The following is a 27,491-nucleotide window of genomic DNA, read 5'->3' as shown; positions in this document are numbered from 1 at the left end:
TAACCACCTGCCTCTCATTGCACTCCACGAGGAGCCTGCCTGTTACGCGAATGCAGTAAGAAGCCAAAGTAAGTTGCTAGCTAGCATTAAACTTATCTTATAAAAAAAAAACAATCAATCAATCATAATCACTAGTTAACTACACATRGTTGATGATATTACTAGTTTATCTAGCGTGGCCTGCGTTGCATATAATCGATGCGGTGCGCATTCGCGGAAAAAGGACTGTCGTTGCTCCAACGTGTACCTAACCATAAACATCAATGCCTTTCTTAAAATCAATACACAGAAGGATATATTTTTAAACCTGCATATTTAGCTAAAAGAAATCCAGGTTAGCAGGCAATATTGCATGCAGAGTCAGGGTATATGTGATAATAATACACGTTTTGTTTTCGAAATGATCGTTTCCAGATTCGACCATATTAATGACCAAAGGCTCATATTTCTGTGTGTTATAATTAAGTCTATGATTTGATATTTGATAGAGCAGTCTGACTGAGCGATGGTAGGCAGCAGCAGGCTCGTAAGCATTCATTCAAACAGCACTTTCGTGTGTTTTGCCAGCAGCTCTTCACTGTGCTTCAAGCATTGCGCTGTTTATGACTTCAAGTCTATCAACTCCCGAGATTAGGCTGGTGTAACCGATGTGAAATGGCTAGCTAGTTAGCGGGGTGCGCGCTAATAGCGTTTCAAACGTTACTCGCTCTGAGACTTGGAGTAGATGTTCCCCTTGTTCTGCATGGGTCATGCTGCTTCGAGGGTGGCTGTTGCCGATGTGTTCCTCGTTCGAGCGCAGGTAGGAGCGAGGAGAGGGACGGAAGCTATACTCTTACACTGGCAATACTAAAGGTGCCTATAAGAACATCCAATAGTCAAAGGTATATGGAATACAAATGATATAGAGAGAAATAGTCCTATAAATACTATATTAACTACAACCTAAAACCTCTTACTGTCACGCCCTGACCTTAGATATGTCTGTTTTCAATATATTTTGGTTAGGTCAGGGTGTGACTAGGGTGGGTACTCTAGTTTTTCTATATCTAGGGTTTTGACCATAGTTCTTATGTGTTTTGCTTGTTTTAGTGTTGGGCAGGACGTGAGCTGGGTGGGCATTCTATGTTGTGTGTCTAGTTTGTCTGTTTCTATGTTTGGCCTAATATGGTTCTCAATCAAAGGCAGGTGTTTTGTGTTGTCTCTGATTGGGAATCATATTTAGGTGGCTTGTTTTGTGTTGGGATTTTGTGGATGGTTGTTTCCTGTCTTTGTGTTTTCTCTGCACCAGATAGGGCTGTATCGGTTTGCCACATTTTGTTATTTTGTATCGTTGTAAGTGTTCACAGTTTCGTTTTATTAAACATGTTGAGCACTGGCTACGCTGCGTGTTGGTCCGATCCCTGTTACACCCTCTCTTCTCGTGAAGAGGAGGAAGGCTGCCGTTACAATGTTGGCCTGATACGGTTCCCAATCAGAGACAGCTGTTTATCGTTGTCTCTGATTGGGGATCATATTTAGGTAGCCATTTTTCCTCATTTGTGTTGTGGGATCTTGTCTATGTATAGTTGCCTTAGTGCACGTCAGTAGCTTCACGTTTCGTTTTGTTAGGTGAGTTTCAGTTGATTAAAATTATATGGAACTCTACTCACGCTGCGCCTTGGTCTCATCATTATGACGGACGTGACACTTACCTTGGAATATTGAAGTCTCATGTTAAAAGGAACCACCAGCTTTCATATGTTCTCATGTTCTGAGCAAGGAACTTAAACGTTAGCTTTTTTACATGGCACATATTGCACTTTTACTTTCTTCTCCAACACTTTGTTTTTGCATTATTTAAATCAAATTGAACATGTTTCATTATTTATTTGAGGCTAAATAGATTTTTATTGATGTATTATATTAAGTTAAAATAAGTGCTCATTCAGTATTGTTGTAATTGTCATTATTACAAATACATTTTAAAAATCGTCCGAATAATCGGTATTGGCTTATTTTGGTCCTCCAATAATCGATAGGTGCCCCGCAAGGGTGCGTGCTCAGCCCCCTCCTGTACTCCCTGTTCACTCCTGACTGCACGGCCAGGCACGACTCCAACACCATCATTACATTTGCTGATGACTTAACAGTTGTAGGCCTGATCACCGACAACAACAAGACAGCCTATAGGGAGGAGGTCAGAGACCTGGCCGTGTGGTGCCAGGACAACAACCTCTCCCTCAACGTGATCAAGACAAAGGAGATGATTGTGGACTGCAGGAAAAAGAGGACTGAGCAGGCCCCCTTTCTCATCGAAGGGGCTACAGTTGAGCAGGTTGAAGGCTTCAAGTTCCTTGGTGTCCACATCACCAACAAGCCAACATGGTCCAAGCACACCATGACAGTTGAGAAGCGGGCACGACAAAACATATTCCCTCTCAGGAGACTGAAAAGATTTGGCATGGGTCCTGAGATCCTCAAAGGCAATATCATCCGCTATTATCCTCAGGAATTTTCCATCCAAGTTATCAGACCCAAGGGGCTTGTCATTGTTGATAGACACAGTCTTTTTTTCACCTTTTCCAGACAAACTTGATGGAATTTAAAATTAGAATGCTTGTCTTTCATAATTTGATTAGTTATACTTGGATGTGTAGTGTCAGCGTTTGTTGCTGGCATGTCATGCCTAAGTTTGCTAATCTTGCCAATGAAAAAATCATTGAAGTAATTGGCAAAATCTGCGGGTTTTATGATGAATGAGCCAATATATTTGGGTTTTGTGATGAATGAGCCATCTGATTCAATGAATGATGGAGCTGAGTTGATCTTTTTGCCCAAAATGTCATTTAAGGTGCCCAAAAGCTTTTTACTATCATTCTTTAAATAATTTATAAAGTTTCATAGTATAGTTTCTTTTTCGTTTTATTCAGTTTAATCACATGATTTGTCAATTTGCAGTACATTTGCCAATTGGTTATGCAGCCACACTTATTTGCTGTTTCTTTTGCCTCATCCCTCCTGCTCTAGTTTTGTCTTATCTTGATTATTGTTCAGTTGTGTGGTCGAGGGCTGCAAGGAAAGACCTAGTTAAGCTGCAGCTGGCCCTGAACAGAGTGGCATGTCTTGCTTTTCAAGGTAATCAGAGGGCTGATATAAATACTATGCATGCTCTCTCTTGGCTAAGAGTTGAGGAGAGACTGACTGCATCACTTCTCTTTATAAGAAACATTAATGTGTTGAAAGTCACAAATTATTTGCATCATCAACTTACACACAGCTCTGACACACACACTTTCCCCACCAGACATGCCACCAGGGGTCTTTTCACAGTCCCCAAATCCAGAACAAATTCAAGAAAGTGCACAGTATTATATAGAGCTATTATTGCATGGATCTCCGTTCCATTTCATATTGCTCAAATGAACAGAAATCCTGGTTTCAAAAAACAGAGAAAGCAACACGTCACGGCACAACGCTTCTCCCCTATTTGACCTAGACAGTTTGTGTGTATGTATTGGTATTGATATGTGTGCCTTATTTAAAATTTATTTTTTAATTGATGTAGTTCTGTCCTTGAGCTGTTCTTTTCTATTAAATGTTCTGTATTATGTCATGTTACAAGTTTTGTGTGGACCCCAGGAAGAGTAGCTGCTGCTTTTGCAACAGCTAATGGGGATCCTAATAAAATACCAATACCAACCATACATGTTTTTAATTCCTCATCAATCCACAGGGATTTAACAGTTTTTACAGTCATTTTCTAAATGGGTGCATGCAAATTAGTAACTGGAATAAGCAATTTTATAAATCTGTCAAGTGCAGCGTCTGCTTGCTCCTTATTACTGTTGTTGTCTTAGCTGATTAGCTGTTGTTGTCTCACCCGTTGTTGTCTTAGCTAGCTCTCCAAATCAACACCTGTGATTACTTTATGCCTTGCTGTATGTCTCTCTCATATGTCAATATGCCTTGTATACTGTTGTTTAGGTTAGTTATCATTGTTTTAGTTTACAATGGAGCCCCTAGTTCCACTCATTATACCCTTGATACCTCCTTTGTCCCACCTCCCACTCATGCGGTGACCTCACCCATTATAACCAGCTTATCCAGAGATACAACCTCTCTTATCATCACTCAGTGCCTGGGCTTACGTCCGCTGTACCCGCACCCCACCATACCCCTGTCTGCACATTATGCCCAGAATCTATTCTACCACACCCAGAAATCTGTTCCTTTTAATTCTTTGTCCCCAACGCTCTAGGCGACCAGTTTTGATAGCCTTCAGCCGTACCCTCATCCTACTCCTCCTCTGTTCCTCGGGTGATGTGGAGGTAAACCCAGGCCCTGCGTGTTCCCAGGCACCCTCATTTGTTGACTTCTGTGATAGAAAAAACCTTGGTTTCATGCATGTCAACATCAGAAGCCTCCTCCCTAAGTTTGTTTTACTCACTACTTTAGCACACTCCGCCAACCCTGATGTCCTTGCCGTGTCTGAATCCTGGCTTAGGAAGGCCACCAACAATTCTGAGATTTCCATACCCAGCTACAACATTTTCCGTCAAGATAGAACTGCCAAAGGGGGAGGAGTTGCAATCTACTGCAGAGATAGCCTGCAAAGTTATGTCATACTTTCCAGGTCTATACCCAAACAGTTTGAACTTCTACTTAAAAAAATTAACCTCTGCAGAAATAAGTCTCTCACTCTCAAAATGTCGACCCCCCTCCGCTCCCAGCTGTGCCCTGGACACCATTTGTGAATTGATCGCTCCCCATCTAGCTTCAGAGTTCGTTTTGTTAGGTGACCTAAACTGGGATATGCTTAACACCCCGGCAGTCCTACAATCCAAGCTTGATGCCCTCAATCTCACACAAATCATCAAGGAACCCACCAGGTACAACCCTAAATCCGTAAACATGGGCACCCTCATAGACATTATCCTTACCAACTTGCCCTCCAAACACACCTCCGCTGTTTTCAATCAGGATCTCAGCGATTACTGCCTCATTGCCTGTATCCGCCACGGGTCCGCGGTCAAACGACCACCCCTCATCACTGTCAAACGCTCCCTAAAACACTTCTGCGAGCTAGCTTTTCTAATCAACCTGGCCCGGGTATCCTGGAAGGATATCGACCTCATCCTGTCAGTCGAGGATGCCTGGTCATTCTTTAAAAGTAATTCCTCACCATCTTAGATAAGCATGCCCCGTTCAAAAAATGCAGAACTAAGAACAGATATAGCCCTTGGTTCACTCCAGACCTGACTACCCTTGACCAGCACAAAAACATCCTGTGGCGGACTGCAATAGCATCGAATAGTCCCCACGATATGCAACTGTTCAGGGAAGTCAGGAACCAATACACACAGTCAGTCAGGAAAGCAAAGGCTAGCTTTTTCAAGCAGAAATTCGCATCCTGTAGCTCTAACTCCAAAAAGTTTTGGGACACTGTAAAGTCCAGGGAGAACAAGAGCACCTCCTCCCAGCTGCCCACTGCAATGAGGCTAGGTAACACGGTCACCACTGATAAATCCATGATAATCGAAAATTTCAATAAGCATTTCTCAACGGCTGGCCATGCCTTCCTCCTGGCTACTCCAACCCCGGCAAACAGCTCTGCCTCCCCCGCCGCTACTCGCCCAAGCCTCCCCAGCTTCTCCTTCACCCAAATCCAGACAGCAGATGTTCTGAAAGAGCTGCAAAACCTGGACCCGTACAAATCAGCTGGGCTAGACAATCTGGACCCTCTCTTTCTAAAACTATCCGCGGCCATTGTTGCAACCCCTATTACCAGCCTGTTCAACCTCTCTTTCGTATCGTCCGAGATCCCTAAAGATTGGAAAGCTGCCGCAGTCATCCCCCTCTTCATATGGGGTGACACCCTATATCCATCCTGCCCTGCCTATCTAAAGTCTTCGAAAGCCAAGTTAATAAACAGATCACTGACCATTTCGAATCCCACCGTACCTTCTCCGCTGTGCAATCCGACTTCCGAGCCGGTCACGGGTGCACCTCAGCCACGCTCAAGGTACTAAACGATATCATAACTGCCATCGATTAAAGACAGTACTGTGCAGCCGTCTTCATCGACCTGGCCAAGGCTTTCGACTCTGTCAATCACCGTATTCTTATCGGCAGACTCAATAGCCTTGGTTTTTCTAATGACTGCCTCGCCTGGTTCACCAACTACTTTGCAGACAGAGTTCAGTGTGTCAAAACGGAGGGCATGTTGTCCGGACCTCTGGCATTCTCTATGGGGGTACCACAGGGTTCAATTCTCGGGCCGACACTTTTCTCTGTATATATCAATGATGTCGCTCATGCTGCGGGCGATTCCCTGATCCACCTCTACGCAGACAACACCATTCTGTATACTTCTGGCCCTTCCTTGGACACTGTGCTATCTAACCTCCAAACGAGCTTCAATGCCATACAACACTCCTTCCGTGGCCTCTAACTGCTCTTAAACGCTAGTAAAACCAAATGCATGCTTTTCAACCGTTCACTGCCCGCACCTGCACGCCCAACTAGCATCACCACCCTGGACGGTTCCGACCTAGAATATCGCAGAGTGTTACGACCCTGCCTCACGCAGGGAAGCGCGCAGGTCCTAATCCAGGCACTTGTCATCTCCCGTCTGGATTACTGCAACTCGCTGTTGGCTGGGCTCCCTGCCTGTGCCATTAAACCCTACAACTCATCCAGAACGCCGCAGCCCGTTCTGGTGTTCAACTTTCCCAAGTTCTCTCACGTCACCCCGCTCCTCCGCTCTCTCCACTGGCTTCCAGTTGAAGCTCGCATCGCTACAAGACCATGGTGCTTGCCTACGGAGCTGTGAGGGGAACGGCACCTCCGTACCTTCAGGCTCTGATCAGGCCCTACACCCAAACAAGGGCACTGCGTTCATCCACCTCTGGCCTGCGTCGCCTCCCTACCTCTGAGGAAGTACAGTTCCCGCTCAGCCCAGTTCAAAACTGTTCGCTGCTCTGGCACCCCAATGGTGGAACAAAACTCCCTCACGACGCCAGGTCAGCGGAAGAGTCAATCACCACCTCTCCGGAGACACGCTGAAACCCCACCTCTTTAAGGAATACCTAGGATAGGATAAAGTAATCCTTCTAACCCCCCCCCCCGCCCCCCCCTTAAAAGAGTTTAGATGCACTATTGTAAAGTGGTTGTTCCACTTGGATATCATAAAGCGTGAAGAATGCACCAATTTGTAAGTCGCTTCTGGATAAGAGCGTCTGCTAAATGACTTAAATGTAAATGTAATTTGCTTTGGACAACTATAACATACCTAGGTGTCTGGCTAGACTGTAAACCTCCTTCCAGACTCATATTAAACATCTCCAATCCAAATCAAATCTAGAATCTGCTTTCCAATTCGCAACAGGCCTCCTTCACTCACGCCGCCAAAACTTACCCTCTAAAACTGATATCTACCGATCCTCGACTTCGCGGATGTCATCTACAAATTAGCCTTCCCAACACGTCTACTCAGCAAACTGGATGCAGTCTTATCACAGTGCCATCCGTTTGTTACCAAATTCACCTTTCCACCACGACTGCGACCTGTATGCTCTAGTCGACTGGCCCTCACTACATATTCGTCGCCAGACCCCATGGCTCCAGTCATTTATAAGTCTATGCTAGGTTTAAAGCTCCGCCTTATCTCAGTTCACTGGTCACGATAACAACACCCACCCGTAGCCACACGTCCAAGCAGGTATTATCTCACTGATCATCCCAAACGCCAACACCTCATTTGGCCGCCTTCCTTCCAGTTCTCTGCTGCCAGTGACATGGAACGAATTGCAAAAATCGCTGAAGTTCGAGACTTTATTTCCCTTCAACCAACTTTAAACATCAACTATCTGAGCAGCTAACCGATCGCTGCAGCTGTACATAGTCCATCTGTAAATAGCCCACCCAATCTACCTACCTCATCCCCATACTGTTTTTATTTTATTTACTTTTCTGCTCTTTTGCACACCAGTATCTCTACTTGCACATCATCATCTGCTCATTTATCACTCCAGTGTTAATCTGCTAAATTGTAATTATTTGCTCCTATGGCCTATTTATTGCCTACCTCCTCATACCTTTTGCACACATTGTATATAGACTTTCTTTTTTCTACTGTGTCATTGACTTGTTTATTGTGTTATTGGCTTGTTTATTGTTTACTCCATGTGTAACTCTGTGTTGTTGTCTGTGTCACACTGCTTTGCTTTATCTTTGCCAGGTCGCAGTTGCAAATGAGAACTTGTTCTCAACTAGCCTACCTGGTTAAATAAAGGTTAAATAAAAAATTAAAAAATTACACACCACAGACCAGCAGATATTCTTTACATCAACAACATAGGAATCAGTACAAAACGTATTGTATGACCTCTTATACACTATATTAGGCCCAGCCTTTGGAACTTTGGTTTTCCTAGATATGGCTACTATGTTGTGATCAATACATCCGATGGATTGGGATACTGCTTTAAAGCAAAATTGTGCCGCGTTAGTAAAGATGTAATCAATACATGTTGATGATTTCATTCCTGTTCTGTTTGTAACTATGCTGGTAGGTCGTCTGAACCTGAAGCAGGTTGCAGGCACTGGTTACAGTTTGAAGCTTTTTCTTGATTGGGCGGCTTGATGAAAGCCAGTCAATATTTAAATCACCCAGAAAAAATACCTCTGTTGATATCACATACAATATCAAGCATTTCACACGTTATACAGATACTGACTGTTAGCACTTGGTGGTCTATAGCAGCTTCCCACAAGAATGGGCTTTAGGCGAGGCAGATGAACCTGTAGCCATATTACTTCAACAGTATTTGACATTAGATCGTCTCTAAGCTTTACAGGAATGTGGTTCCGAATATAACCATGTATTGCGACCACTGTATCATCAAAGGTATTATCTAAGTGAGTTTCAGAGATAGTCAGAATATGAATGTCATCTGTTACTAGAAAATTATTGATTTCATGAACCTTGTTTATTAAGCTACATATGTTAACGTGGGCTATTTTTAGCACTTTTCTGGGATGCTTGATTGTTTTCATTGCTTTACTGGGAAGCTTAGCAGAAGTAAACATGCTCATGTTATTTGTGTTAGTGTAGGGTGAGCTGCACAGTGGACTTCCTACTAGGGCACTCCGCCTCAGTGGTAACATTATAACTCTGGTTCAAAAGCACATGATTACTGCATACAATAGCTGTCGGATCAGCAGTGGCATTCAGGGCAGTTAGAGGGACATAAATTAGTTAACTTCCATTGTGTCTACCAACGCCCCTGGGATAATGTACATTTGCTGAAGCATTATGACAACTCAGCAACACAATGGTAGGGATTAACTGAGCTGGGCTTGGGTCATTGATAAGTCATTGTCTCATCGCAGCCTTATAATCCTGTGAAAGGATCCAGGAACTAAAATGATTTTGGTGGATCCCATCCTCCTTATAAAACAAGCTTTGTTTCCAGAAGATATCAAAATTGTCAATAAATGTTACATCCACCGAGCTGCAATTGTCAAGTAGACAGTTATGGAGGGCTAAAAGTCTGCTGAAACATTCAATACCACGATTTAGGGAAGGCACAGGGCCAGATATTATGGGGTGTTTGTTGGTCTCAAGCAGAGACCCAGTCAGTTCTTTAAAATCCATCTTCAGCTGTTCTGAGCTGCCCTTTATAATGTCATTGAATCCCACATGAACTATGATAGACTCAATCTCCTGATGCAGGTTTAAAGTGTTTGGGAGGTGTTTATTGATGAACTCATGCTCCTGGATAGCATAATGTTTTTGCTCCAGGGACTAAGACAGTTCTCACCATTGAACTGCCCAATACATTGAGAAGGGGATGGAAAAATCCACCCATTCCTACCCCTCACACAACTCTTCGAACATTTCACGGGCCCACGAGAAGAAGAATAGTGTACACCCGCAGCTCCCGGCGATAGGTCCAGACCTTCCACAGCATGCAGAGCCCTGTCAGATCCAGAGAGAGGGAAAGGAGCCGAACTCGACGACGAAGCCGCTATTGGAGTCACTGTATTTGGAATCAGCACAGCTGTTGCAGACACAGGCAGTCCCAGAGATGAAGGTGCAGGTAGATCAGGCACCAGGGCGGCAAAGCTGTTCTTCATGTTGATCTGCTCCGGACCTCTCGCAGACACTCTAGTCCATTTAACATGCCGCTGCCTTTGGTTTTCACAACTTGTGACATGGGACCAGCTCTGTTTGGAACAATCTTCTTGCCGTTCAAAGTCTATTCCACTACAATATTGAGGATAAGTAGATGGAGACGACATCCTTGGCAGGCAAGTTCCAGGTAGCATAGGCCATTCGAATAGGGACAGATAACAAGGCGGGGATACATCTATCAAACCCGAGCGGTGTCCAGCCACAGCAGTTGAGAATGAGAAATGTTCAATTTGCATTTTCCCCATAAGTTCGCGCAGAATTGAAATTTGGTTGCTAAGGATATCCACCTCATTCCTGAAATCCTCCGCAAGCAAACACTTGCCACATTGGTACTCCGGATTGTCAATATTTTCCCGGACAAGAGCATAATAACCACAGCTTCTACAGCGGTGGAAACGTTCATAAGCTATTCAGGGTGAAGGGGGCTCCATTGCAACCTAGCTAGCTGTCTAGTTGGTAAACATCTAGTCCAAACCAGCAGGTTTTGACACAAACATTTATGAACAAAATAAAACTTCGGAAACAACAGGCCGAAAGAGCAGGTCGAGGCGCAGAAGGTATCTGAGTTCATGACAGTCATATTGTTTGGCCTACCACTTCGCGGCTGAGCCGTTGTTGCTCCTAGACATTTCCACTTCACAATAATATCTCTTACAGTTGACCGGAGCAACTCTAGTAGGGCCAAAACTTGAAGAACTGACTTGTTGGAAAGGTGGCATCCTATGACGGTGCCACGTTGAAAGTCACTGAGCTATTTAGTTAGGCCATTCTACTGCCAATGTTTGTCTTTGGAGATAACATGGCTTTGTGGTCGATTTTATACACCTGTCAACAATGGTTGTGGCTGAAATAGCCAAATCCACTCATTTGAAGGGGGTGTCCACACACTTTTGTATAGATAGTGTATTTATATACAGCCCTGATTGGCTGATAGAATTGTCTAGAGCCCACCCTTACCCCTTTAAAAAAATAACAAATAACAAAGGCTTATGGTATTCAACCTGTCATTTGGGGCTGGAGTTGGACCCTGAAAGTGACAAACTTCCACAGGTGTGTAGGCTACATTATTATTACAAAAGGCATGTACATCACACATCTTCATTTGCTATATCATTGTGGTACTGTTTTCAATAGGTCAGCAGAAGATGCAGTCGGTCACCAGAAGATGCAGGACCAAAACGGCCTGTTTGCATTGTGTTTTACTCTTCATTGCAGAAAGCCATGATTATCTACAGGGCAGACTCTAGGCCTCTGTGTCTCAGAGGTCAAACACAGTAAGTTATACTTAGAACGGAGACACAGAGGCCCATGGTATAATCTTCAATATCATCACAAAGCCTAATTAATCATTTGAAATAGACATTCTGATGATACTATTTCAATTTGTCTATTGAATAAATACTCTTGAGTTACACATTTTGGAATGTTTCTGTGTTGAAAGAAAACAAAGAAACCAGATTGCAATAAAAGGTTGTCATTCTTCATACATTTTTCTTATTTATTTACATAACATAATAAACAGATCTTCAACAAGGTTATAATGAAAGTCAAAACCATGGTATGTAAGTATAAGTAAGTTATTGTTTTACAACTCAAGTTCTCCAAAGTATAACTCATAGTAAATGTATTTAGATTATGATCCATACAAAATAAGGAACACCTGTTTGTGACTGATTTTACTTTTTAAAAAATGTATGGAATTTTCCATCATCTGTTTCTTACCCGTATAGTAAATAAAACACACATCTGCACCAAAGCAAATTACAGAATGCATTAAGTCTTACATATGATAAGGAACGACATACACAAGTAATTTAATATTAATAAAACAATTACTTTATTGAAAGAATAAGGTTAGGGGAATATATTGTCTCATTCAAACCAAGAAACAAAGTGCAAGTTGCATCACTATTATAACCATAAAATAATACACAACTACCTTCCCTCGCATTGGGATACCACACAAGCAATCCACGTCATATTCTCCTTTCTATCTTTCCTGTAACAAAGACAACAATTTCTAGAGTAGTCCTCAAGTACATTTGAGCTTCACTCTTTCTGTTCTGACAATCAGCCAAAATGTTAGCTTGGTCTTCGATCTGTTTGTGCTATATGTATAGCCAACTACTATGGTAACATGGCATGCCAACTGTCATGCATTAGAAGTTAGCACGACAGCAGAAACAGATCTGGGACCAGGCTAGAGCATTTTTACGACCTGCACTACCAGCTTGGTATGTACAGCAGCCACCTCCACCAGCAACAACCTAGGAGGATTGGGGGGAACCAGTTCAGCTGCTTCTCTGCCAGTCAATGTTTATCTGTCTGTCCTTTGTGTGTGTCATACTCTTCATCATCATCTTCACCAAGTAGCTTCTCATCAAAAGCATCTTCCTCCAAGACGTCCATGACCTCATAGTCCTCCCTCAGTGATGACCCTTTAGCACATAAAAAGGGGATTATCAATGGAAGGCAATTGTGTCACAAATTATCAACCTGTTTGCAAGGTGACAAAGTTAAATTATATAATCCTCAGGATTTCACTTGAACATTTGAGAAAACATGTAACATAATTTATTATCTGATAGTCCATAACTGAAATATGATCATGTATGCCTGTAGCAAACCAGCTAGACCTCCAGCCCAAGTTTTCATAAGTTATATGATCTATCTATTTATACATTCATTCTTGCATTCAACAGCCAGAAGGCTTATTATTTTTTAGGAATCACATCACAAATAAACATCAACCGTATGAGATATCTAGCTAGCTAATAATAATAATAATATAACCTCTCTCTTTCTTCTGTCCTGCAGGCTAGTAGCTACAGTACTAATCCAATCACAAGCCAGTTCGTTTTAGCTCTAATGACAAATACTTTTCAAATTGTCAATTTTAGCAATTTACTTTGTATAGTCAAGGAAAACATTAACATAAAAATACAAGACACAAGCTAAATCAAGTAGGCTACCTTGGTCTGTTGTGGGTGACTGACTGACTGCAGCTTGAACAACAGTCAAAATGCTATCTAGCTAGCTAAAGCTAATCAAAAATAGCTAGCAATGCTAACTTTAGCTAGCTAAGATCCGGTCTGACTCCTGTTCCTCAATCTTAGCTAGATAGCTAGCTAAAGTTATATTCCATCTAAAGTAAAACTGGCAACATCACAGTGATGACAAAATGTTTTCCTACAAATTATTTGCCTCCTTTAGAAATGTCATCTGTTTTCTAAGTCACAATATTGTGAGGAAGCATGCAACCCACGAATGGCATATAATTTACTTACTAAATACTTACTTCAGGAACGGTTGCTACTGCTGTTGGTTTGAAGATCCATGTGACAAAGATGGAGCTGCTGGAAAATCCAGATGTGTACCTAGCCTGATTTGGAATGCAAGCTGATGTGTGTGTGCAGATGTGGAGGTTCAGACTGAACTTCTCTGACACTTGATTATAAAAAAATTAATTAACGCCAAATAAGACAAATTGATTGTTCGGATGGAAGACTTTGCAGTATGGCTATCTTTGCACTGTCTCTCTTGCTTTTGGGCGGGACCAGCACCAGAACTAGGAGGATACAGTATATGCAAATGAACGATGAATGTTCATTAGTCTATTATAATCAGATCGCCTTATGATGTTACGTAGCGGGCCAAAAATTCAGCTTACACAGAAAGGGCATTATCAGTGTTATTTCGACTTCATGCAGATGTAGAATCTTAATTTGATCACCCTGCTGCAGGAAAACTTGTAGTGTATTTGAGGATTAAAAAGGCTTCTGAAGTTTGTAATTTCCACTTTGAAATTTCAGACTTGATTTTCCAATAGACAAAATGTATCAACCCTTACAAAAATGTCCATTAGTTATAATCGACATAATAATTAAAATGTCATGTTGCTGCAGGATTATTTTCCTGCTGTAGCAAACTGGCCCAAATTAAGATCCGTATTGTGGAAATATTTAATATAAAAAACAAGGAAATCACAATTTTGGCTGCACTGGGCCTTTATCAAGTAATGTTATTTTTTTCTCAAAAAGATAAGGATCAACATTATTGGCACTTGTTTACAATGCCTCACCTTGCAAGGATAAGCCTTTTTCTTAAATGCTTTATGAGATTAGATGAGATGCATAAATCTTGACCATTCCTCCATACATAATCTTTCCAGATCCTTGCTATCCTTTGCTTGCTGCTAATGGACTGCTCGCTTCAATTCAAACCACAGCATTGGGCAAAAACGGTGAATATTAGGGGATATCTTTATATATTTCCGGATATCTGGCATTTTATTAGATATAAGGTGTAGACATGCTCCAGATACACATGTCCTTAAAACCCCTAGTCTAAGCCGGGGGTCATACCAAGATGGACATACCAAGGATAATTTAGCTATTTCATTTAGAATTCTAGGACCTCTTTAGATATACATAAAAAATATGAAAACATTATTTGATGAAACATCGAATTTGGCCTTACCGCTATTAGCCCATAGAAACACATTGAATAACAGATTCATACATGGAACCACAGATAGTCAAAGAATAAAATTAAAAGGAAGTTTGTTTTGAAGTGTCTGTCCTATATCTGAGAGATATAAGAAAGATCAGGAAATAATAAAACAAAAATATTTGACAAATATTTAACTAATTGTTTTAGGAACTAAACTACTTCCATAGTGTATACTTCGATACTTAAAAAAAAACTGGTACCTTTCCATAGAGGGGTCATAATACTGTAGTTTGTAGGCCAAACCGTTCAGACACTACTGATGTTATAATGAGAAGACCGATTTTTCAGGATGTCTCATGGTCTGACAAACACAGCTGCAGCTCAGCTGCCTTTCACCACATATGCGGATGTGGTGTATTGAGACACAGCACATGCAAAAAAAACATACCTGTGGCTTAAACAGAATGATTTTTATGGGGATTTTTTTATTATGCTAATTTGATTTCCATGGAGGCGCGAACATTGAATCTAGGGAGCTTAATTTCATATACGGAGCTAGGGTATTCTCCGTAATGGGACAGTTTATACTACATGCATTCAATCCGGACCTCCGAAATCTCCCTGCTGCCATTTGAGTCCAGGGAGATATCTGGGTTGAGATACGTTCAAGACACGCACCTGATGCGCATGCACCCGTTTACATATTTGTTGAATATTCTAACTCCGGAAAGGGTGTCAACATACTGACAAATCTAAGCCTTTATACACAGGCATGAACGAATCCACGTTTTCAGAAATTTATCATATCTGTAGTCATTACCTGATCATTTATGTATCTGTATTTCTCAAAGAATTCATAATTTCAATAGATATCATTAAAATATATATGATTTACAAATCATGCAATGTTTCATCCTTGTATGTCTCTGCTATTTCTGTTTCAGAAATGCAGCATAGCAAAACCACAGCTCAGGAAAATTATTTATTTAACAAAAATTTTAAGTTGGACGATGCGATGGGTGCTGATTGGGTCGTCAGTGGCAGTCTCTTGGTAATCCAGACCCAACGTGGGGGTAGAGTGTTGGTCTGTGTCCACTCCAAACTGTCAATGCATAAATCTAAATTGTGTCGATATTGCAAGAAAATATTGTTACTATACCTACTTCATTCATGATGAGAAAACTGACTGGAACTAGCTAGGTAAAAAAAGGGAAGTCAATTGTATTATTTGTTAGCTAGACTACCAGTTAGCTTTTACATCCCTATTATTTTTGTATATATAGAAAATAAAGTAGCTGCGTAAAGGGCAAGATTGTGAAAACAGAAGGAAAATGACACTTTTAATATTTCTCTATTATACTTAAGAAAGAGCTCAACCAAAACAAAACAAATCTCTATGGAAAACATGCAGGAAATCTAAAATGTGCGGCAGGTCAATTTGCTGGCTAAACACAGAACACAAAAATCGTATTGACTGCCCACCCTCGAAAGACAATCAGCCACCAAGTTGTCCTTACCGCAGACATGTTGAATTTCAAGGGGAAACTTCTGCAAATATCAGATTCCAGTGAAGGAGCCGGCAATTTGTAGAACTAGTCCTTTGCAGGGAAACGAGAGGGGTTATGATCGGTATAGACCACATACCACATGAAGTCACAGACAGTGACTTCAAAAACGATTCATACCCCTTGATTTATTCCACATTTTGTTGTTTTACAGCCTGAATTCAAAAAGGATTACATTTGTTTTCTTAACCATCTACACACAATACCACATAATGAAAAAGTGAAAACATGTTTTTGTAAATGTTTGCAAATGTATTGAAAATAAAAAGTGTACACAGCCCTGAGCCAATACTTGTTATAATCACCTATGTCAGCAATTAAAGCTGTGAATCTTTCTGGGTAAGTCTCTAAGAGCTGTGCACATCTGGATTATACAATATTTACACATTGTTATTTACAAAATTATTCAAGCTCTGTCAAGTTGGTTGTTGATCATTGCTAGACAACCATTTTCAAGTCTTGCCATAGATTTTCAATCCGATTTAAATCAAAACTGTAACTAGGCCAGACAGGAACATTCAATGTTGCCATGGTAAGCAAATCTAGTGTATATTTGGGGTTGTGGTTTAGGTCATTGTTCTGCTGAAGGTGAATTCATCTCCCCGTGTCTGGTGGAAAGCAGACTGAACCAGGTTTTCCTCTAGGATTGTGCATGTGCTTAGCTCCATTCCCTTTCTTTTTTATCCTGAAAAACTCCCCAGACTTTAACGATTACAAGTACACCCATAACATGATGCAACCACTAGTATGCTGGAAAATATGGAGAGTGTTACTCAGCAATGTGTTCCTTGCCAACAGGATGCATGTTTTGGAATGTTTTTATTATGTACAGGCTTCCTGCACTTCACTGTCAATTAGGTTAGTATTGTGGAGTAACTACAATGTCGATGATCCATCCTCATTTTTCTCATATCACAGCCATTAAACTCTGTAACTGTTTTAAAGTCACCATTGGCCTCATGGTGAAATCCCTGAGTGGTTTTCTTCTTCTCCAGCAACTGAATTAGGAAGGATGCCTGTATCTTTGTAGTGACTGGGTTTATTGATACACCATCCAAAGTGTAATCAAACACTATTTTGGCACACAGAGTGAGTCCATGCAACTTATTATGTTATTATTCACATTTTTACGCCTGCACTTATTTAGGTTTGCCATAACAAATTGGTTGAATACTTATTGACTAAAGACATTTCAGATTTTCATTTTTTATTAATTTGTAAGAATTCAGGCTGTAACACAACACAATGTGGAAACATTCAAGGGGTGTGACTACTTTCTAAGGCACTGAAAACATTTGAAGTGCTGAAATCAAAGCAAATGTTATTTGTCACATGCGCCGAATATAACAGGTGTAGACCTTACTGTGAAATGCTTACTTACAAGCCCTTAACCAACAATGCAGTAAAAATCTAATCAATCAAAAAGTAACAAAAATTTACATAACAATAACGAGGCTAAATACAGGGGATACCGGTACCGAGTCAATGTGCGGGCGTACAGGTTAGTCAAGCTAATTTGTAAAGTAACTATGCATAGATAATAAACAGAGAGTAGCAGCAGAGTAAAAACAAAGGGATAGTCCGGGTGGCCATTTGATTAGTTGTTCAGCAATCTTATGGCTTGGGGGTAGAAGCTGTTAAGAAGCCTTTTGGTCCTAAACTTGGTGCTCTGGTACCGCTTGCTGTGCAGTAGCAGAGAGAACAGTCTATGACTTGGGTGATTGGAGTCTTTAACAATTTTTTGGCCCTTCCTCTGACACCGCCTAGTATATAGGTCCTGGATGGTAGGAAGCTTGCCCCCAGTGATGTACTACCCTCTGTAGCGCCTTACGGTCAAATGCCGAGCAGTTGCCATACCAGGTGAAGCAACAACCTGGGCAAAGTTCGGTGCAATTCCTGGCGAGAAGACCGGTCTGACTTTTCCTTGGCCCTTCCCGAGATACACTGTTGTGCGATGTGCATGACACACTCAAACGTGGCTCGGGCATTTCTTAAACCGAACAGAAGACAAAGGTAAGAAAACAACCCATCAGGAGTGACAAAAACAGACAGCTCTTTGGCGCCATAAGATAGAGGGACCTGTCAATATCCCTTCAGCAGATCAAACTTGCTAACGTACTTGGCAGCACCAACACAGTCTACACAATTGTTGACCCTGGGCAAAGGGTATGAGTCTGGCTTAGTAATGGCATTGTGTTTACGAAAAATCTGGGGGAAAAATGCAGAGACCCACCCGGCTGAGGTACTATTATACAGGGCTAATTCCACGGACTGTTGCCATGTTGTGCCATGTGCAAGCATGAACTCCATCTTGCTGCAGAGTTTCTCTCTCTTTTCAGGATTCACTTGATAGACGTGCTGTTTATTTGGGGCAGAGTCCCCAACGTCATTGTCATGCTCTAGTAAATTTGTCTGAGTCAGCACATCTGAGAATATACCCTGGTATTCTAAAAGTAGTGCAGCAATGTCGCCTGTATCCCCTTTAGATAAGTGTACCAAAAAGCCATTATGGTTTTCCAGAGTTACTCAACCATACCACAGGCACAGGGAGAATTTGGCTTTCCTCATGCTCTCGATGAAGATGAGCGTCAACTGTGACGGCAGTGGCCACAGGCAGAGAATCACTACCAGTTCCCATCGACTTCTCCACCCATCCACAACAGGTGAAGTATGGCTTCAACATGTTAACATGACACAGCCTATTTTTCTTCTGCGCTCTGGTGTGGTGATGAGGTAATATCCAGATTGCAAATAACTTTGTTCTCTATGAGGTAAGGGCCATAAAAGCGAGCTTGCAACGGTGACACCGGGACGGTCAACAAAACCAGGACTTGGTCACCCACATCAAAAGTGCGACTTCGGGTCTTTTCGATCGTACCTTTCATTTTCATTTGCGCCTTCTCCAAATTCTCAATGGCAAACTCACAGGTGCAGCGCAATCTGTATCGAAAAGCGATACATTCTCCAACAGATTTGTTTTGGAGTATGAGGTGTTGTCCTACATCAACCTCTCTCTCAGAAAGCTCAATAAACCTCTGACATAATGTCAAAAAATGCTTATTCTGACTGAAACCAAGAGACTCCTGGAACAACCTCTCATGGTGCAAATAGCACTAGGGGCACCCCTTCACACAGTCTTTCACACACATCAGGCTTTAAAGTCTGATGATATCTCTCAAGAGCACCTTGAGACTGTGTGATATGCACTAGAGGGGGAATGGAAAACACCCAACTGCTGAAGCACTTACTTGAAAATTGGACATGATATTTGAACCTTGCTCAGATTGCACTATCTGCAGAACCTGAACATTGAAAATAATTTCACAGGTGCCTTAACAATTTGTTTTGCTAGCACAGACTGTAATATGTTCTTCAAATGGCATTGAGGAGTACACCACATCAATCATTGGCTTCATCAATAAGTGCATCGATGAAGTCGTCCCCACTGTGACCGTACATACCCCAACCAGAAGCTATGGATTACAGGCAACATCTGCACTGAGTTAAAGGCTAGAGCTGCCCGGAAGCTTATAAGAAATTCCACTATGTCCTCTGACGAACCATCAAACAGGCAAAGCATCAATACAAGACTATGATCGAATCGTAATACAGGATGTGGCAGGGCTTGCAAACCATAACAGACTATAAAGGGAAGCACAGCCAATAGCTGCCCAGTGACACGAGCCTACCAGACGAGCTAAACTACTTCTATACTCGTTTTGAGGCAAATAACACTGAAACATATATGAGAGCACCAGCTGTTAAGGAAAAATGTGTGACCACGCTCTCCGCAGCAGATGAGTAAGACCTTTAAACCACCTTTAAACCATTCACAAGGCCGCTGGGCCAGACGGATTACCAGGACGTGTTTTGCGAGCATGCCGCTGACCAACTGGCAAGTGTCTTCACTGACGTTTTCAACCTCTCCCTGTCCGAGTCTGTAATACCAACATGTTTCAAGCAGACCACCATAGTGCCTGTGTCCAAGAACACTAAGGTAACCTGCTTAAATGACTACCAAACCGTAGCACTCAAGTCTGTAGCCATGTAGTGCTTTGAAAGGCAGGTCATGGCTCACATCAACACCATTATCCCAGAAACCCTAGATCCACTCCAATTTTCCTACCGCCCCAACAGATCCACAGACGATGCAATCTCTATTGCACTCCACACTGCCCTTTTTCATCTGGACAAATGCAACACCTACGTGAGAATGCTATTCATTGACTACAGCTCAGCGTTCAACACCATAGTGCACTCAAAGCTCATCAATAAGCTAAGGACCCTAGGACTAAACACCTCCCTCTGTAAATGGATCCTGGACTTCCTGACGGGCCGCCCCCCAGGTGGTAAGGTTAGGTAACAACACATCCGCCACGCTGATCCTCAACACAGGGGCCCCTCAGGGGTGCGTGCTCAGTCCCGTCCTGTACTCCCTGTTCACTCATGACTGCACGGCCAGGCACGACTCCAACACCATCATTACATTTGCAGAAGACACAACAGTGGTAGGCCTAATCACCGACAACGACGAGACAGCCTATAGGGAGGAGGTCAGAGACCTCGCCGTATGGTGCCAAGAAAAAAACCTCTCCCTCAACGTGATCAAGACAAAGGAGATGTTTGTGGACGACAGGAAAAAGAGGACCGAGCACGCCCCCATTCTCATCGACGGGGCTGCAGCGGAGCAGGTTGAGAGCTTCAAGTTCCTTGGTGTCCACATCACCGACAAACTGACATGGTGCAAGCGCACCAAGACAGTCGTGAAGAGGGCAGGACAAAACCTATTCCCCCTCAGGAGCCTGAAAAATATGGCATGGGTCCTCAGATCCTCAAAAGGTCTCCGACAGAGGACCCATGCCAAATCTTTTCAGTCGTAGCCATGATTTTCCTCAGAATGGTCAAGAGAATTTGGCTAAAGGACCAACACAGTCCACCAGGACCCTGTTGGAAAGGTTTGTCAAAAGCATGTATAGGCTGCAAAGATGCAATCGGAACAGTATGATTGGGTTTACCCGTCAGCTGGCAAACGTGACAGGATGTACAGTAAGCTACAACATAATTTTTCAGACCAGGCCATAAGAAGTTATGCGTCTTGTTAACCCCAATAGGGCCTACCATACTACAATTGTGAGCCAACCTCAGTATCTCTTGTCAGAGTGTAACTCCACCAATTGGCTTGCCCAGGAGTGACATGAGAATGCCATTTCCTCATCAGAACATCATCTCTGTCAAAGTACCCCACAAACTTCATCAAATTCCTCTTCTGGACGTATTGCACCAAAAAGATGGGACAGAGAAGCATCTTTTCTCTATTTTGAAATCAGCTGCTTCCTAGACATCGAAGTGTCAACTGTAGGGACCCTCTCTTCTTTCAGATGTCCTACTAACTCGCTCACCTTTGGGACTTTTCAAAAGGAGAGGTCAACTCTGGAGGGATTACCGAAGTCCGGACCACACCTAAACATCACAGACAGGACAAACGTGGTGGGATCGAGGACATCCTCCTCAACAATAGACTTCCTTTCAGCAATCTTCTTAGTCACGGCACATGTAACAGCACATGCTGGGAACACTGTAGGGTATTTATTTGATAACCCGTCAGGTTCCTCTACTCTGGTCACCTTACAAAACGACAAGATTTGGCACAACCTTCCCACCAGCCAAATCGTTGCCCAAAATGAATGAGGCCTCCTTCACATGTAGGCTAGCTTCACTCCAACGACCACAGGACCAGAAACAAGATCAGACTCGAGTTTCACTGCATGGATGGTTCACTACATGGATGGACTGCATGGAACTACCATGCAGCCACCTCCACGCCTTGAACTAACACATTGTAACCAGTTGCAAAAGTTTCAAAGGCAAAACACCCTCCACAATGAAGGACTCGGCTGACCCAGTGTCCCGCAGTATCTTTAAAGACTGCTTGACAGTATCACCACTCTACAGAGACACAAACCCGTCTGAAACAAAGGGTTCATACAAGTCTGACCAAAAAGCTTGTTTAGGAGATAAACCAGTCCCAACCAGAGACTTAATGGGCTGGAGGGCTCCCACAAGAAGAAACTGCTTTTTCTCTATCTCATGTTCTGTTTTAATTTAGGACAGTGTGGCCTTTCTCATGGCAGTAATGACAAATTGGTGGATACAAGGAACCAGTTTTCTGCCCACCCCTGTCTTTGGGCACTGGAGAAAAAGACTGAAGCTTTGTAGTGAGAGTTGACTTCTCTGGATTTTTTTGTGTGTAGGGATAGGTACTTGGTGCCTTGCTTGTGACAGTAGTTTTATATGTCAACACAAATGTATCTGCAAGGACCGCAACTTTCTCGAGTGTGAGATCCTTGTGCTCATTAGTGAAAGACACTCTTGAATTGCCCGAGAAGCACCCCAATGATGAAAAAAACTTGTTCCCTTGAGAATTCAACATGACTTTGCTATTCTGTCTTTTGAAATGTACGGAACTGTTGTCTGTATGCCTCTGGGACCAACTCGTAAGCCTGAAGGATAGCAACTTTAACAGAGCCAGAATCTTATCTCAAGAGATAAAGCGGCGTACACTTTCTGAGCTTTTCCCACAAGACTACTTTGTAGGAGCATGACCAGATATTGCGTGGCTACTTGAAGGACGTGGTAATCCACTCAAACGGTGTAAAATATACGTCCACCTCCTTTTTGTTGAAAGGTGGGACAAGCTGGCTGTTCCGACTAAGATCAAACTGCTGAGGGGGCAGGACGGCTTGTCTGGATTCGGAGTACTTCCAGATTACCTCTTTAAATCGGATGGCATGCACATGTTCTTCATCTTCTTAGTACTATGGTGGGGAAAGTTACAAACTCTGTTATGCACATGCACTGTATAAGCCTTAAACCTGTACATTTCCACTGTCTGTTTCTGTCATGTACGAAGAAGCTAGTGTTTTTCCTCACTTGTTTTTGAGTAACTTAATCATGTGGCCAAAGACAAAGGGCCGTCTGAGAGTGACCAGTTTTTGGTCCATCCTGTTCTTTGCATATCTTTTAAGGGCATAGCTGTGTAGAGATATGAAGAGAACAGAGGCTAGCTTAAGCAGCAGCGATAATTCTATCAGCAGAAAAGAGCAACAAAACTGCCGTTATCACTTGGTTGTACTCCATGTTCCCATCATGATCTCACACATCTGCTAAACTTCCACGTAGACAAAGGTTATAAAAGCTGAGACTCAACTATGGTTCGCTGGGCCCTTAACTCCGCACTGTTGATGGGATTGTTAACTGCTCCAGATATGATGATAAAAGTTGTTGTTTGAAGAATCTACAGTCTCTTCCTTTCTGAATAGAATTTCCACGACATTACGTTCTGGCTGCACATTCTTTTTCCTTTTCTACTCGCACTAACTCGAGTTCCTTTTTCTCAAATTCCAACTTCCGTTGCTCCAATTTCGCCTGTAGTTCAACTCCCGCAGCTGCACGTCTAAAGGGATTTCTCTACTCCCCGTAAGATCCTTTTCATCATCATCACCCTCTCTCTCTGGGAGGATTTCCATCTCCACCAAAGCAGCATCAAGTAACTCTTTGGCTACTACTTTTGAATTGGCAGATGTCAAACTGATGTCATAATGCTTTGCAATGTTGAGTAGATTCACCTTCGCCCACTTATCTAGTATCTCCCAAGTAGGTGTTTCCATAAATGCTCACAAATTAAAGCCCTTGTTTTTTCCCCCTGTGTGCTTATGAAACTTTCACCAACCCTATAACCCTATGTTGGTTGGTAGTGACAGAAACTCTACAACAATAGTATTGTTTGAACACTCAAATATTTGAGCACAGTAGAGCTTCAGACTAGGTGATTAGAGCGAACACCATAATAATGTGACTACTAGGATAGGAAACAGGATCCTTGACGAGCCCCCATTTTGTTACGTTCCCTAAAAAATAACCCAAAGTATTGTTGCTCAACAGAAAAGGGGAAATAACAACCAGTCACTTACAACCAAACGAAACAGGTGTGGTTTTAGAATTGGTTCCGAAAGGAATCCATAGTTTTTTTTTATGGGGTGCTGGCCAAGTAAATCGAGTAGGGTCTTAAAAGACACCAACCATGGACACCCACTGGATTTGCCTGAGAACAGAGTAACCCATACCAACTTAGAAAATCGAGTACCAATGGATATGAAGAAAAACTGAATAGGGGAGGATGAAGGCTTTGTTCGGCTCTCTAAGGTGGAAGAGATAACATGACATGTAGCTTTTCCAACATCTCTCCCCACCTGATGGAAAGGGCTAGCAGGTCTTAAATACCAGCTCGGCAAGTACAGTTAAAACAGATACTGAGTAACGAGGTGACTCCAATCAGTACACTCCACAGCGTGTTCAGTGTCGACCCATCATTTTGGGCTTGCCTGTTTTGTATGTTAATTAATACTTGTCACATATCATTTTACAAACAATGTAAAACATATATATATCATTGACTTAATAAAGCCGCATACAAACATGGTCTCTTTTTTGTTTTCTTGAGTAAGGCAGCTCCAAAATGCTGATGTTTCAGCCTAGCTCAGTGTTTTCTGTGGTGGTGGAGCAAGCCAGCAGAAAATACAGAGCGTTCGCCGTGATTGTCTCAGTGTTCTGTCTCTCATGGGGACACTACGTAACCGCCAAGTCCAAGGGTAGAGTTAGAAAATTCTAGCCCCTTGGGGGCTGCCATAGACTTACATTAGACGTGCCCATCCAAGAAGGATCAAGGTAATTGGCCACAGATAGAATTACTTCAAATCACGTTATATGTATAGTAGCTTTGATTGGACTGATCATGTCAACATCATACTTTCACAATCTTAGCTAGCAGTCATCATCATGAATCAAGTAGACAATCTACTGGCAAATCCTTTTAAATCCTTGTCACATGAAGAGAATTAATGAAGAGAAATTACAGATAAAATGTATCGGTGCTCATCAGTCATTGGACATAAACATTACATAACAAGTTGGAAATCGCAAATTCAACAATGAGTGGTTTGGAAGGAATCAGTGACAGTGGCTAACTGCAACCATTGCAAAGCAATCACTCGCTTGCTATTCAGTGGAGTGGCTGTGTGGTCCCAAATCTGGATTAAGGGTCTCTTTTCCAAGTTTAAAAAAATAAACATTCAACATTGGCCATGCTGTCAATGAAGCATGATTTGTGCAGCACTCAAAAAAACAACTGCTAAGGCCTCCGAGTGGCACTGTGGTCTAAAGCACTGCATCACAGTGTTAGCTGTGCCATTAGAGATCCTGGTTTGAGTCCAGGCTCTGTCGCAGCCGGCCACGATTGGGAGACCCATGGGGCGGGGCACAATTGGCCCAGTGTCATCCGGATTAGGAGAGGGTTTGGTTGGCAAGGATGTTCTTGTCCCATCGCGCTCTAGCAACTCCTGTGGCGGGCCAGGCGCAATGCACGCTGACATGGCTGCCAAGTGTACGGTGTTTCCTCCGTCACGTTGGTGTGGCTGGCTTCCAGGTTAAGCAGGCATTGTGTCAAGAAGCAGTGCCGCTTGGCTGGGTTGTGTTTCGGAGGACGCACGGCTCTCGACCTTCGCCTCTCCTAAGTCCGTACTGGAGACAAGACTGTAACTACCAATTGGAAAAAGGGGTCATCCAACTGGGAATTGTAAATCCGGCCCCTTTCTAGAGTTACAACCTGAAGATCAATGACGTCATCCTGATTCGACCTTGTTTTTTTCCAGAGTTCCCAGTTGTTTTGAAAGCACCATAAATCCAGAGAATGCCATACTTTGATGACAGGCCCTAACAGTTTGTGGGCACCGCTATAGTGCAATTAATGTATTTTTTAGTGTTGTGTTGTGTAGTGGCTTTGCTGGCATGCATCCCACTTATTTGTTGTTGCCCCACCAAGATTTACATGGTAAAATTGGCCCTGAACGTGTTAAGGTACTAGGTACACAAGCTAAAATGGAGAGAAAAACCAAAGCCTGTAACAATGTGTGTGGCCGAAGAGTTGTATTTTCATGTCATCTTACCATAGCACGGATTCTAATCTAAGTGCCATTGCCGTTTATCAAACTTCAGGTGTTTACAATTGTTGGATGACATGAAAATAGAGCTCTTTGGCCACGCACACAAGTGGTGGGTTTGGCGTCGAAATAAGGTTGCATAAGCAGAAAAGAACCCCATACCTACTGTAAAATATGGTGCTGTACCTTTGATGTTATGGGGCTATTTTGCTTTCACTTGTCCTTGGACCCGTGTTAAGGTGAATGACATCATGAACTTTACCCAGAACCAGGACATTTTAGCCAAAAACCTGGTTGCCTCTGCCAGGAGGCTGAAACTTGGCACCAAGTGGATTTACCAGGGAGACAATAACCCCAAGCACAAATAATCCACACATAAATGGTTAATTGACAACAAATTCAACATTTTCCAATGGTCAGTCCCCTGAACTTGAACACCATTAAAAACCTGTGGTTTGAATTGAAGAGGGCAGTCCATAAGAGCAGGTGAAGGATATCAACGATCTGGAAGGATTCTGTATGTAGGAATGGTCCCAATGTGTTCTCCAATCTCATAAAACATTTTAGAAAAAGGCTCAGTGCCATTATCCTCGCAAGGTGAGTTATTGAAAAGTATGGGGTGGCAATAATTTTGACCACTTTTTCGAGAAAAAATATAGCACTTGTTAAACAAAACCTCTTTCTCTGAGTAATTGTAACAGTATAAAATACCATAATTTCCCATACAAATATTCTTTATTTTTACAGTATTTTTTGCTCATCTTTATCAAGGGTGTAATTTAAAAAATTACAATAATAATTACAATAATTTTGGACCCCACTGTACAGTCAGTCAGGTGTTTGTGAAAGAGAGTACGAGGTTATGTAGGCCTATTGTTTGGTGCATTGCCTGCTCTGAAAGAAAAGTACAAAATAGTGATTTCACCGTCAAATAAAGTGCAACCGACTTGCTTTTTTCAAATTCGAAGAACATTGACAGCTGGAGGTTTTTGATGGTGTTCCTCCTCGTGATTCTCAGGATCTGTTTTGAAAGGCATTTAGGAATCAGGAACTCTGAAACGTAGGGTCAATAAGACCCTTTGGAGGGTCTGAAAAGCTGGTTGTTGTTTTAATCAATCAATCCTGTCCTGTATAAAATGGTAATCGTCAAGTCCTTGTAGATGACACTGGTGGAAAGAGGAATCAAACGGCGCCATCTTTATTCATGAGACCTTGTTTGTGTCTTTTACAAATACCTGAGTTTTACATTATACGAGGACAATAATCTTAGTACTGAAGTCCAAGCCATATAATACAGATGCA

The 27,491-nt window shown here is 42.3% G+C and overlaps 1 protein-coding gene across 6 annotated transcripts in view; it reads right to left on the bottom strand.

Annotated features, from left to right (window-relative positions):
• The window catches only part of pcbp3 (poly(rC) binding protein 3), a 153,900-nt gene that overhangs the window by 9,726 nt on the left and 116,683 nt on the right, over positions 1-27,491 (bottom strand). The gene's annotated exons all lie outside the window — the stretch shown is intronic.

This window comes from Salvelinus sp. IW2-2015, linkage group LG36 (genome assembly GCF_002910315.2).
Source record: "Salvelinus sp. IW2-2015 linkage group LG36, ASM291031v2, whole genome shotgun sequence".
NCBI classification, from domain to species: domain Eukaryota; kingdom Metazoa; phylum Chordata; class Actinopteri; order Salmoniformes; family Salmonidae; genus Salvelinus; species Salvelinus sp. IW2-2015.
This window is presented reverse-complemented; position numbering and strand designations above follow the sequence as displayed.